Source organism: Bos indicus, chromosome 2 (genome assembly GCF_029378745.1).
Source record: "Bos indicus isolate NIAB-ARS_2022 breed Sahiwal x Tharparkar chromosome 2, NIAB-ARS_B.indTharparkar_mat_pri_1.0, whole genome shotgun sequence".
Classification (NCBI taxonomy): Eukaryota; Metazoa; Chordata; class Mammalia; order Artiodactyla; family Bovidae; genus Bos; species Bos indicus.
Genome location: NC_091761.1, coordinates 44,800,663 through 44,815,412, shown reverse-complemented (window position 1 = coordinate 44,815,412; position 14,750 = coordinate 44,800,663). Strand labels below are relative to the sequence as shown.

Sequence of the window (14,750 nt, the reverse complement as noted above, 5' to 3'; positions counted from 1 at the left end):
CAGAAAATGAAGATCATGGCATCTGGTCCCATCACTTCATGGCAAATAGATGGGGAAACAGTGAAAACAGTGTCAGACTTTATTTTTCTGGGCTCCAAAATCACTACAGATGGTGACTGCAGCCATGAAATTAAAAGACGCTTACTCCTTGGAAGGAAAGCTATGACCAACCTAGATAGCATATTCAAAAGCAGAGACATTACTTTGCCAACAAAGGTCTGTCTAGTCAAGGCTATGGTTTTTCCTGTGGTCATGTATGGATCTGAGAGTTGGACTGTGAAGAAGGCTGAGTGCCGCAGAATTGATGCTTTTGAACTGTGGTGTTGGAGAAGACTCTTGAGAGTCCCTTGGACTGCAAGGAGATCCAACCAGTCCATTCTGAAGGAGATCAGCCCTGGGATTTCTTTGGAAGGAATGATGCTAAAGCTGAAACTCAAGTACTTTGGCCACCTCATGCAAAGAGTTGACTCTTTGGAAAAGAATCTGATGCTGGGAGGGATTGGGAGCAAGAGGAGAAGGGGACGACAGAGGATGAGATGGCTGGATGGCATCACTGGCTCAATGGACCTGAGTCTCAGTGAACTCCAGTAGTTGGTGATGGACAGGGAGGCCCGGCGTGCTGTGTTTCATGGGGTTGCAAAGAGTCAGACACGACTGAGCGACTGATCTGATCTGATGTCATGTAAAACTTACATTAAATAAATTTGTGTGCTTTTCTCTTGTTCATCTGTCTTTGTCAGTTTCATTTTTAGACCTAGCCAGGAATCCTATGAAGGTCAAGGAAAACTTCTTCCTTCTATCTATCTACCTACCTGTCTACCTACTTATATATCTTAACATGTCATGTAAATCTACACAGCCATGATGTGAGATGTATATTGTGTTACAGATTTGTCTCCCCACTAGATGGCAATGAACTTCTCCCAGGCTTCCCCATAAATGTACCACCTCACCCCCACCCCCACACAAACACATCAGTGTTACATACTGCCCCACGTGTGCTATGAAGTGTGATACTAGGAGTAGAAGAACACAAAGGAGAAAGCAGTCCCTTCTACCTCAAGAAGTCAGGGAATGTTCCCTGCACAGAACAGGTGAAGACAGAGCTGTCTCTTAGAGGCAGAAGCGACTTAGCTTGCATACACATTTAAAGGCAGGAGGAAGTGAACTGAGACCAAAGTTCAGGTGAAAAATCCCAAAAGAAAGAAACAATTCAGGAGGCACCAAGAGTTTAGTGGGTATGCAAACCACAAAAAAACCACCTGATAACCTCTTATGTTATGCTCTTTCTTTTAGAAAAGGTCTAGCACACCAAGTTTATCCTGCTGTTGCCATGATTTTGGTAATCCTGTTTGCAGTTCATGCTTGGGGAAGCTGGAACACTTGTACCGTCCACGCCTAGCACTGTGCAGGGTACAGAGTGATACAAAGGAATTGTTATTGTTGTTTAGTCGCTAAGCGCGTCTGACTCTTTGCGATCCCACAGACTGTAGCCTGCCAGGCTCTTCTGCCCATGGGATTTCCTAGGCAAGAATATTGGAGCCAGGCTTTTCCACCTCCGAAACCATGCTGGTCCTGCAGCTCTGTGGCAAGCCACCAAGTCAGGGTTCTTTTAGGCAGGATGGGGATTGTTAAAGTTGTCAGGAACAAGGATACAAGAGATACAAAGAGATACTTCAAGAGATACAAAGTGAAATTCAGAAGACAGCCAGAGGGCAAAACTGACAACTATGCTGGGAAATTTGGTAATCCAAGATAAAAATAGGTACAACACACCTAAATACAGAATGATCATTCATGTAACGAACAGAGATATTATTTGTGAGATTTCTTATGCCTGTATAGAAGGAGATATGATAGTTTGTGCAGCTTATGCTCACGCACTCCCAAAACATGGTGTGAAGGTTGGGCTGACAAATCTTGCTGCAGCATATTGTACTAGCTTGCTGCTTGCTGGCAGGCTTATTAGTAGGTTTGGTATGGACAAAATTTATGAAGGCCAAGTCAAGGTGACTGGAGATAAATACAATGTGGAAAGCATTGATGGTCAACCTGGTGCCTTCACGTGTTACCTAGATGCAGGACTTGCCAGAACTACTACCAGGAATTAAGTTTTTGAGGCCCTAAAGGGAGCTGTCAATGGAGGCTTGTCTATCCCTCACAGTACAAACGGTTCCCTGGTTATGACTCAGAAACCAAAGAATTCAGTGCTACACCGAAAGCACATCATGGGGCAGAATGTTGTAGATTACATGTATTACCTAACTGAAGAAGATGAGGATGCTTACAAGAAACAATTCTCTCAGTACATAACGAACGTAACTCCAGACATGATGGAGATGTATAAGAAAGCTCATGCTCCAATACGAAAGAATTCAGTGTGTGAGAAGAAGCCTAAGAAAGAAGTTAAAAAGAAGAGGAAGAACAGTCCCAAAATGTCACTTGCCCAGAAGAAAGATCGGGTAGCTCAGAAGAAGGCAAGCTTCCTTAGAGCTTGGGAACGGGCTGTCGAAAGTTAAACAAAACCACAATTCCCTAGAAAGATTTTTTCAGATAAAGACAGTAATAAACTTATTGAACAAGCAGCAAAAAAAAAAAAAAAAAAAGAATATTGGAGTGGGTTGCCATTTCTTCTCCAAGGGATCTTCTCACCCAGGGATTGAACCAGAGTCTTCTGTATTACATGGGGATTCTTTACCACTGGGCTACTGGGGAAGCCCACAAAGGAATTAGGTAACATTCTGGTTTTCAAGAGGTTTGAATTGAAATATCTAGAGTAAAGGAATGTTGCTAAGATGGTAGATTTTAAATGCTCTCACCACAAAGAGAAAATGATAATTACATGACATGATGGAGGTATTATCTATGGTAATCATTTGATACTGTGCAAATGTAACAAATCAATACTTTGTATGCCTTGTTCATCTTAAACACACACAATATTATTTGTCAATTGTATCTTAACAAAGCTGTAAAAAAATAAATAAATAAAATAGTAGACAACAGGTTTTTTAAAAAGTAAAAGAAAATAAATATTCTATCCCTTACTATCAGGCAGGGCTTCCCTGAAGGCTCAGCTGGTACAGAATCCCCCTGCAATGCAGGAGACCTAGGTTCAATCCCTGGGTTGGGAAGATCCCCTGGAGAAAGGAATGGTTACCCACTCCAGTATTCTGGCCTGGAGAATTCCATGGACTGCATGTAGTCCACGGGGTCGCAAAGAGTCAGACATAACCGAGTGACCTTCACTCACTCACTATCAGGCAGGCAATACTATATAAAGAGCATGGTATTGGTATGAGTTGTTGATTTGAATACCACTTTCAAGTTACTGAAGTTTCCCAGCCTCATTTTTCTCCTCTGTAGAATGGAGCTGTTGTGAATGAGGTACTGCTACATGTCAAAGGCTAAGCACAGTGCATTACCCAGGAAAAGTGCTTATTTAGCTTGACACTGGTAGCCCAGGTAGCTGTTACTACCTTTTTTTTTTTTTTTGGCCTCACTTCACCATGAGGGATTCTTAGTTCCCCACCTGGGATCAAACCATGCCCTGGCAGTGAAATTGCAGAGTCCTAACCACTGGACCCACCAGGGAATTCCCTTCTGTTACTATCTTATACATGGGCGAGAATTTTTTTTCCAATTTTTTTCCTTGTATATTTCTTCTGCTTTGTCTTCCTACCTAAAAAGATACTTTTAAGACAAAGACCATTTTTTATTTCTTTTGTGTCACCTGCTGTTACAGTAAAATGACTATACTTAGTACATGCAATATAAATACTTATTTCTAACTAGTAGTTAAATACAGAAATAGGAGTCAAATACTCTGGGTCCAATGTTATAACCCCTTTGAATAGGTTTTCATGTTAGTGTATGAAAGTTTGACTAAGTGCATAAAACATTGTGAGATTGATCAAGCATTTAGAAACAGAAGTTAATCCAAGTAAAATAACAATAATAAAATTAACGTATAAAGGACATTACCTTCTTAAATTATGCCTGGGCCACTAACTTCCCATATAAACATAAATTATCAGTCAGAAAATTCTGGTTTTTGTTTAAGTATTTAGAGAATAAAGCTACTGTCTTTGGACAATGCTGAAAAGAACAAGTAATTGTTTTGCTCATGAAATAGATGCTCAGAAATAAACACTAATCCTTAATATCCAAGCCTGTAAGGTATCAAGCAATAAACCTCAATATTATATTATAGAAATTATTTTGAGGGAATATGAGAATGTTGCTGGCGTTTTCCTGCTTTGCTTACAAACCAAATACTGCTTCTGACAGAATTCTCTCAGGGTGAAGTGATAGGAGGATAAATCCAACCTTTCGCTTAAACTTAAGATCCCAGGGGAGGAAAAGCTTAAAGAACCTTGAGATTTTCAGAGCGCTTAAAAAGAACATAGCTTTGGAATGATGGAAAAATCAAAATATTAAATTCTAAATTAATTATGTTATTACCAAAAATCTCAAATGAGAAAGAATAGGGCAAAGCATCCAAATAGATCACTGTGGCTTCTCAGGGAGCTCGGCAGTTAAGAGAACGTGCATAAACATAGTGGAAACAACTAAAGAAATGTGATAAGAAGTTTAATTTGCTTGACCATCTGTGATTTTTGATTTGGGAATTTATAGTTTGTTTTTGCCTAAGAAGCTGTATGAGAGGTTCTAAAAATTGCCAAGTAGCAAGATTTGGGTTGGTGTTTGAATAAGTTGTTTCTGATTATTCCCCTGGTTTGAATATTTCTCTACAAGAGGTGTCAAGTCATGGCAACAAGGAAATTCACCCATCTATTCAGAGCATTAAAAATATATCAGGCAAAGAGCTCAACGTTCTAAGTTAAACTTGTTTTCTATTTGGTCTTAGTGTACCCAGTTATACGTAGGGACATAATTTCCGCTAAGATATATCTCAGTGTAGTATATGATTTCTGTTGAATCATGTCCCAAAGTCACAAAAAAGAAAATGTATCTGTGGGTAAGAGAACACCCTGTATACCACAGCTTCTCAAACTTTAATGCCCATCCAAATCAGCTGGCGATCTTGTTAACATGCAAATCCTGATACCACAGGTATGGGGTGAAGGTTCTTCATTTTGAACCTTGCTTGGTGATGCTGACGGTGCCAGGCCTTGGACTATACTTTGAGTAGCAAGGCTGTAGACTAACCAGTTCACTGGAGAACAAAGAAGGAGTGGAAGGGACCCTCCAGTGGCACTCCTGACTGTGTGGCTCAGTCAGGGAACACAGACCTTTTCCTGTCTGCCAGCCTGTTGGCCTAGGTTCATGGGTCGAAGGCAAGGCATTTCCTGGTGTCCATGGTAGTCAGGACAACAGCAGTTCCTGTCTTTCATGCCATCTATTTCAGAGGACAAAGTCTCCTTGTGTGCAGTTAGGCTGCCATTACAGCTACTCTGAAAATGGAAAGGAAGGAATAAGCCATGAGGGTGAATGGATCAAAATGATGCAAAAGTGGAAAGAAGAAGTAAGGAGAAGCCAGAAAAAAAGAACAGGATTAGTGTATCCGGGGATCCTGAAAGGAATATTCTTTTCTCTTTCATTAAGTTATTCATTTCAATTTATTCTAAATAGCTTGCCCTGGTGTCCCCTGTAACAAGATAGAATGACTTCACACACAGAGCTCATTTTAATAACAAAATATCTGCATGGGGCAGTTTGATGATGTTGGACACATAAAGCCAGAGGTAATTCATCCCTCTAAATGCTTGAACTCCTCCAGAGAAATTATAAAGGAAAAACATCTTCATCTCCAATGAAAACAAAACAAAGAAGTGTCCTTTAGATCTGCTTGGTGACTTTATGAATTGGAATAGAAACATTATTGCCTTTGGAAGTTTGACCTCAGCTGTTTTTCAATCATTTGAAGAATAAGAACTCTAATTTTGTTGCCGATACTCAAAGCTTTCTCAGGTAGATGAACAACAACTGGTAGATTGGCTTGTTGTGGAAATTGCACCAACTTAAAATCTCCAAGAGAACTAGGCATAGTCTCTGCTCTGACCCTTACCAGCTCTGTGAATCTGGGCATATGTGATGGATCTGACACAAAATAGGTGCTCAAAAAAATGTGAGTTCTGATCATGTTTCCTTGAATTTTCTAAGGTTTTGTTTCTTAGTTTCCTCATATTTAAAATTAAGATAATAACTTCTACCTAACAATTATAAGGTGTTTGGTGAGCTAATGTACATAAAAATTCTTTTTGAATAGTAGATATAAAAATAATATTATTAATATTGGATTTTGAGTTGATTTTCAGAGGTAATTGTGAAATAGGAGGTAATCGTGAGATGAGAAGTGATTGTAGATGGGAGAAATAACTAGAAAATTTAAATATAATTTAGTATCTCACGGGGTCACCAAGGCAATGACTTTAACCACAGTGGTTGTTCATTGTACTTCTTCTGGTGTTCCAGAAATGTGCATTCCCTGCTGAGGAGGAACGCTGGACAGCCAAGATTTGCTTGCTTGCTGGTCTAGAATTACATAGAACAAGTAAGAACAAGTCAGTCAAATAACAAGTTCAAGATTCATTCATATTCTCACTGTTTCTCCCAATTATTTTTTCGTGTTACCTTATGAACTTTACATAAGATAGATAAGTAATTGTTGAGTGGTATTTTCTGTGTATGTGAGCTCTAGTCTCTATTCTACTGGTTCCCTGGTGGCTCAGATGGTAAAAAACATCTGCCTGCAATGCAGGAGAACCCAGTTTAATCCCTGGGTCAAAAAGATGCCCTGGAGAAGGAAATGGCAACCCACTCCAGTATTCTTGCCTGGAGAATCCCATGGACAGAGGAGCCTGGCAGGCTACAGTCCATGGGAGTCACAAAAAGTCAGACACAACTGAGGGACTAATACACACACACACACACACACACACACACACTGTCCTACTACCCTGATGATACCCCAAGCAGCAATACAGTTTTCCATGTTCTTCTTTACTGGCTCCTTTCTGTGGCCACTAACCTCATCTGCCCTCTCCTAGGGACACTGTGACCAGATGGTCCAGGTTTCTTAAGACTTCACTTCAAATATTCCACCCAGTTTCATTCTGTGCCATAGCCATTGTCTCTTTTTCTTCACACCCTCTTGTATTATGCAGATGTTGAGAACAGGAATGCAGACACAGTGGGGAAGCAGAGGGTGGGATTGGGAGATTGGGATTGACATATACACACTACCCTGTGTAAAATAGCCAGCTAGCGGGAACCTTTGGAGAAGGAAATGGCAACCCACTCCAGTACTCTTGCCTGGATAATCCCATGGATGGAGGAGCCTGGTAGGCTGCAGTCCATGGGGTCTCGAAGAGTTGCACACGACTGAGCGATTTCACTTTCACTTTTCACTTTCATGCATTGGAGAAGGAAATGGCAATCCACTCCAGTGTTCTTGCCTGGAGAATCCCAGGGACGGGGGAGCCTGGTGGGCTGCTGTCTATGGGGTCGCACGGAGTCGGACACGACTGAAGCAACTTAGCAGCAGCAGCAGCAGCGGGAACCTGCTGTACAGCATAGGGAACTCTGTGATGACCTAGATGGGTGGCATGGAAGTGGGAGGGAGCGCCAAAAGGGAGGGGAATTTTCATGATGGCTAATTTACATCTAGAATTTATTTGCTAATAATTCCTTCACCCTTTCAGCCTACACACCCCTGCCAGATTATTCTTTTAAAAGTTCTGCTGTCATCATGTCATTCCACACCTTAAGCATTTGCAAGTGACATCTAATATATACAGCCCATACTCCAGAGTGCAAGACTCAGCCTCCTTCCCATGCTTCCAGGCCCAAACTGTTTCCTCATCAAGCTGGCTATAGCTCATCTTTTCAACTTTATTGTTCATTCATTCTTTTTCTCTATATCCAACCAAATTAGTCAGCTATCCTCCAACTCCAGAATAGTCTTATCAACCAACTGGTTTTGTTTCTTTCACCATTTCCCCTTCCTGAAATGTTTTCCTTTTCCTTTCAATTACTTCAGTCATACGATGGTACACATGAACTTCTATCAAACACATATCATACCTTAAAGGTAGTGATATGTAACATATCAATAGTTGGTCAGAATGGACACTGAACCCCCAGAAAAGCTCTAGCCAGAAGGCTGGAATGGTGTCTAGATCTTTCCAGGCCAGGCATCAATCCTACAGTTACTGGATCCTAGAAGGTGGAGGGAAGAGGGAAATTGTTGAGAATTCCTGGTGGAGATATGGCCAGGGCAGTAGCAGCACTGGAGTGGGCTTGGGGGGACACTGCAACCAATGACACAGAAATATTTCATTATTTAATACCTGAGATGAAAACACCCAGGGCACAGTGGCTGAACAGTCAGGCTTTGCTGTTGCATCTCCAGGCTCAACTTAAGTTCCTGCGCAACAACCCAGAGGCAATGATCCTACCTCCCTCTAAATTATTTTAGCATGTTTTACCCATACCACTGGAAAATCCCATGGACAGAGAAGCCTGGCAGGCTACAGTCCATGGGGTTGCAAGAATCAGACATGACTTAATGACTAAATCACCACCACCCATACCACTTAATAGGTAGTCATAATTCATAGCCTTGTATTGTTAATTGTCTTTTGAGGGTGATCTTTTCCAAAACAAGAGTTACACTGTAACTCTGCTTCTTCCTAAATGTCAGATATTTCTTTGCCTTTTTTAGGCAATCATTTATCCTATATTTATTAATGAAAATTGACCGAATGAGAAACTGAGAACTATATACACCATAATGTGGTCATTTCAAATGATCTCATTTATGAAGTGAGGGAGTTACCGACATCTTTGAGACTCTGAGAAGAGCTAGACACTTTCTTCTCAGAAATACCCACACAAAATTGTATATACAATTTCAGGCATCTCATATATCCGCATTGAGTTGATGATGCCATCCAGCCATCTCATCCTCTGTTGTCCCCTTCTCCTCTTGCCCCCAATCTCTCCCAGCATCAGAGTCTTTTCCAATGAGTCAGCTCTTCGCATGAGGTGGCCAAAGTACTGGAGTTTCAGCTTTAGCATCATTCCTTCCAAAGAAATCCCAGGACTGAGCTCCTTCAGAATGGACTGGCTGGATCTCCATGCAGTCCAAGGGACTCTCAAGAGTCTTCTCCAACACCACAGTTCAAAAGCATCAATTCTTCGATGCTCAGCTTTCTTCACAGTCCAACTCTCACATCCATACATGATCACAGGAAAAACCAGAGCCTTGACTAGACGGACCTTAAAAGTACATTTATAAGGAAACGGCCCTTATACAGGGGTACAAATGTTTCATATTCCTGTCTTACAGAACTTGCTTACATTTATAGCCAGACCACGTTTCACCCAATGTGCACTCCAAGTAAAGCTGGTTAATGTTGACTATGAGCAGACCTCGGACCTGAAGCTTTCAAAGCTCAATTTCTTTTATTAGCACTCTTGGTTTTATAAACAATGAAGTCCATCAACCTTGTTCCTACCCAAATCTCCTGGTAAACTTGAGTCTAGTAGGGTTTCACCAGGGATCCAAACCTTTTTTTTTTCATTTGGAGGATAATTGCTTTACAGTGATGTGTTGGTTTCTGCCATATAACAACATGAATCAGTCATAATCATTTATATATATGTGTGTGTGTGTGTGTGTGTCTGCTCCCTTGAAGCCTCCCTCCCCACTTCTGTTGCACCCCTCTAGGTCATCACAGAGCACCAGCCTGGGCTCCCTGTGTTGCGCAGCAGCTCTCCACCAGCTATCTGTTTCACACATGGTAGTGCTATACATGCCAAGGCCACTCTCTCAATTCGTCCCACCCTCTCCTTCCCCTACTGTGTCCACACGACTGTTCTCTGTCTGCATCTCCATTCCTTCCCTGAAGATAGGCTCATCAGTACTATTTTGAATGAGGTTTTGAAGCATCTTGGAGCAGGACAAATGGCTCAGGCCACAACAAGGCCCTACAACCACTAAAGACTTAACTTGGATGCTCCCTTGGTAAGCCAGTGAGAAATATTTAGACAAACTCATCCTAGGTCACCTCTGGGATCACAGTATCTCAGTGCCGATCTCCTTGCCTCTACCTGGAAGGCAGAAGAGCAGCAGGACCCACATGCTTGCTGTAATGGTCCAGTCTCCCCGGGGATGTGGTACTGTTGACTATGGTTTCAGCTAAAGTGCACACATTGCCAGCTATACTCATAGATGTCAGATAACAAATGCCAGTAACAATCTGGAGTGGGACCATCTTTGTTTGAATTCATTAACAGGTACCACTGGCCAAAGTATATCTAACTATGGAGGAAAGGAACATAGGAAAAGGCAAGATCAACTTTGTCTTAGATAGAATTTTGTTCAGCAGAGAAAGCAAACTTGGCACATAAACTAAAACATAGATGTGAAGTATAAAACAGTGAGATCATCGTCACTAGAACTCTGTACGGAATTGACTCCCACCGAGTTACGCACCATGACTCAGAGAGATGGGACTTCCATCCACTCCCCAAGGTAGTTAACTAGCCTCTTGTAATAAATTTCTTTCTTTCTGTAAGAAGAGCACTTATTTCTAAGGAAGCTCCCTGCTATGGTAGAGACATGAAAGTCTAGAAGAATTATACTTCCTCATATTTCACACTGATTTCCTTTACTTCTTGAAAAAAGTAGAAAATCTATATACTATTAATATTAATCTTTGGATTGTTTTTGGAGCTCACTAGTAGTGTGAAGACATTATTAATAGATGTGGATAGTGAAGAGAACCCCAGAAGATAATAATATGGAAAAACAGGGCAGTAAATGCCAATTAAAATTAGAGCCAATCAGAAGGGATTAACTGAGAGATTGAGATTGATATACATAAACACACTCTCTCTCTCTCAGTCATGTTCAACTCTTTACAGCCTCATGGACTGTAGCCCACCAGGCTCCTCTGTCCATAGAATTTTCCAGGCAAGAATACTAGATCAGGTTGCCATTTCCTACTCCAGGGGATCTACCCAACCCAGGGGTTGAAACTGTGTCTCTTGCATTTCCTGCATTGACAGGTGGATTTTTCCTACCGGTGCCACCTGGGAAGCCCATGTACACACTACTATGTAGAGAATAGATGATTAATAAGAACATACTGAGTAGCATAGGGAACTCTACTCAATATTCTGTAATAACTTACATGGGAATAGAATCTTAAAAAGAGTGGATATATGTGTATGTATGACTGACTCACTTTGCTGTACAGCAGAAACTAGTGCAACATTATATATCAACTATACTCTAATTTTTAAAATTAATTAGATAATAACAATATTAGGACCAACTAAAAAAATTAAAATAAAAATAAGTTTTAATTCACACACACACACATAAGATGTCCATCAATAGATGAATGGATAAAGAAGATGTGGTATATATATACAATGGTATACTTCTCGGCCATAAAAAAGAATGAAACAATGCCATTTGCAGCAATATGGATGGAACTAAAGATGATCATACTAAGTGAAGTAAATCAGAAAGAGGAAGACAAATACCATACAATATCATTTATATGCAGAATCTAAAATATAACAAATGGACTTAACTATGAAACAGAAACAGATTCACAGACAGAGAAAACAGGTTTTGGTTGCCAAAGGGGAGAGGGACTGCAGAAAGGATAGAGTGGGAGTTTGGAATTAGCAGATGTAAACTATTATATATAGAATTGATAACAACAAAATCCTACCATATAGCATAGGGAACTGTACTCAATATCCTGTGATAAACCATAATGGAAAATAAAAAGGAATGTTTATACATGTGTAACTAAGTCACTTTGCTGTATGGCAGAAATTATCCCAACATTGTAAATCAACTACACTTAGACAAAAAAAAAAAAATTTAGAGCTAATCTTTGGCTTTTCTGGCCAAAGACCAAGGTGATATTACTGAGAGACACACAAACAGAAAAAAACAGTAGATATTTTCCAAGAACTCTTTGGAGAAATTACATCAGTTGTCTGGACACACGTCGAAGAGAGGGTATGCAATTAAACAGGCTGTGACTCAGTGCAGCCCTAGTTTTCATCCACTTTGACAACTGTGATGGGATATGGAAGTGTCTAAAAAGGAGAAAATGAATTCTCTCTCTGTCATTCTGTATAGTGCAAACACTGTGATGAGAGTGTGAGATCAAGGGGATCTCGGGTGGTCGAGGGAATGAGCATCAGGAGAAGTAATTCCCCTGCTCTTGTGCAGCTAATTCAACATGCTCTCAAAACCAAGCTACAAGAAGCAAGGAGTCATGGTGAGAAGGATGGGATGGTGGGGAGAAGGGGAAGCAGAGTCACTTGACTGTCTTCTGCTGTTTCTTGACTTATGGCAATCCCTGTGCAATGAGTGAAACACGCAACTTCTTTCCAACAATCTGTCTTGGTTATTGGGCACAGGGTTGAGGTAGGATTAAGCCTACTGTTTTAGCACTCTTGCCCATTCTCTCCACCAAACGGCCATCTGGCCATTATCAGAAGAATGACTAAGGGGCTGCCTTGTGCACAGAAGCAACCTGGGAATACTTGCTGAACAAGGTAATATGAATCAACTCGTGGCCTTGACCACACTCTACCTATTTACACCACAGCCCTGGCCCTAAGATGACCTGCTCCCAGGGAGAACAGCAGCTATGTCTGAGAATAAAAAACAACTCAAAGAATTTTAGGCTGCCAAAATCTGGAAATGTTGGAAACTTTCAAGTGAAATAGTAGTAAAAGGCCTTAACTATAGGTTATAGGATTACTATTAGAAAATGGTAAGATGAATGGACAAACAAAATGCAGTAAATATATACAATGGAATTATCACTTTAAACAGGAGGTAAATTCTGACATAAGCTACAACATGGCTGAACCTTGAAGACATTATTCAAGGTGAAATAAGCTAGTCAAAAATGGATAAACATTGTATGATTCAATATTTATATGAGGTACTGAGAATAGTCAAATTTATAGAGACAGAAAGTATAATCATGGTTGTCAGGTGCTGGGGGATGGCAGAATGGAGAGTTTGATATAGCATTTCAGTTTGGGATGATAAAAAGGCCCGGAGATGGATGATGATTACACAATAGTATGAATGTACTTGATGCCACTGAAATGTAAGCTTGAAATGTAAGCTTACTGGGAAATTCCACTTGGGCTTCCCTGGTGGCTCAATGGTAAAAAATCCACCTGCCAACGCAGGATGTGGGTTTGATCCCCAGGTTGGGAAGAACCCCTGGAGAAGGAAATGGCAACCCACTCCAGTATTCTTGCCTGGGAAATCCCACAGACAGAGGAGCCTGGTAGACTACAGTCCATGAAGTTGCGAAGAATCAGACATGACTTAGCAACTAAACAACAACAACAACAAAATTCTATTTACCACAATTAAAAATTGGTAGTCCTATTTGCATGTTAGTTTTGTATAACATTGTAAAATGATGTAGTAAAATCAATCACCGTTTTACCATTTCCAGATCAATGGGGTAAAAAGAATACTGATTTGTGTATCTGGCACTAAATACCTCATGTATCTGGGAAGTGAACTAAAGTTATTTCTCATACGGGAATTCAAGAAAGAGGAGACTCAGAATGTTGAAAGAACTTGATCATACTGTGAAAACGGAAGAGAAGACAAAAGAGGAAGGAGGAAGAAGAGGAAGAAAATGACTCCTGACCTTGGCACTTTCAATCAAATTCACTCCCACAAGCTTCCACACACACTATGTTCCTAGCTTTGGATCCAAGATATAAATGCAACCAAGTTGAAATCTGACTTTCCAATCTAATTTCCCAGAACTCCCTTACATTAGTTCCTTCAGCCATTTCAGTCTGGTTAGCCTTAAAAATTCCTGTCTCCTCTCTTCATTCACAGAATCTCAAAGGTGGAGAATTCAGAGGTCATGTGGTCCAACTGTTAGCCAGATGCTTGAATCCTCTCTACACAATTGTTCCTTCAGTAGGGCTGGCATCCTACTCAGTGGATCTCTCACTCATTTTTTTTTAAGTTGGGCTCAAAGACTATTCTTACAAAATAACTACTTTCAGGACAAAAAGAAATAAGCACACTCTAAACTAAAAGTCAAGTTTTTCTTGCTGCTGCTGCTGCTGCTAAGTCATTTCAGTCATGTCCAACTCTGCAGCCCCATAGACGGCAGCGCACCAGGCTCCCCCATCCCTGGGATTCTCCAGGCAAGAACACTGGAGTGGGTTGCCATTTCCTTTTCCAATGCATGAAAGTGAAAAGTGAAAGTGAAGTTGCTCAGTCGCATCCGACTCTTAGCGACCCCATGGACTGCAGCCTACCAGGCTCCTCCGTCCATGGGATTTTCCAGGCAAGAGTACTGGAGTGGGGTGCTATTACTTATTAATTTTATCTGAAAAGAATATTAAAATCCAATTACAAAACATTAAGTCTGTAGTGATCCCATTTTTGTCCCCTCCCAAGTGTGTGTCTGTGTATACCTAGTAAAAAGTCCCCACAGAAATATATAGTTTCTGTGCAAGTAAAGTCATGGGTGCTCTTTATTTTCTACCTTTGTTTATTTGTATCTTGTAATTTTTATTCAACTGAGGTTTATTTTTTCAATAAAGAAGAAAGTATCTATAAAGTGTGTTTATTCGTGTAAGTGAAAAGAATTGAAGTGGTGATTAGTTATATAATGATACAATATTTGCAACACAACAAAAAACATGAATTAACTTTGAAATGTACTTGGGAGAATTGAGTGTAATCAAACAAA

The 14,750-nt window shown here is 40.5% G+C and overlaps 1 protein-coding gene and 1 pseudogene across 1 annotated transcript in view; one reads left to right on the top strand and one right to left on the bottom strand.

Annotated features, from left to right (window-relative positions):
• Positions 1-14,750, bottom strand: part of NMI (N-myc and STAT interactor) — a 51,852-nt gene that overhangs the window by 26,851 nt on the left and 10,251 nt on the right. The gene's annotated exons all lie outside the window — the stretch shown is intronic.
• On the top strand, positions 1,622-2,519 carry LOC109567865 (large ribosomal subunit protein uL18 pseudogene; annotated as a pseudogene).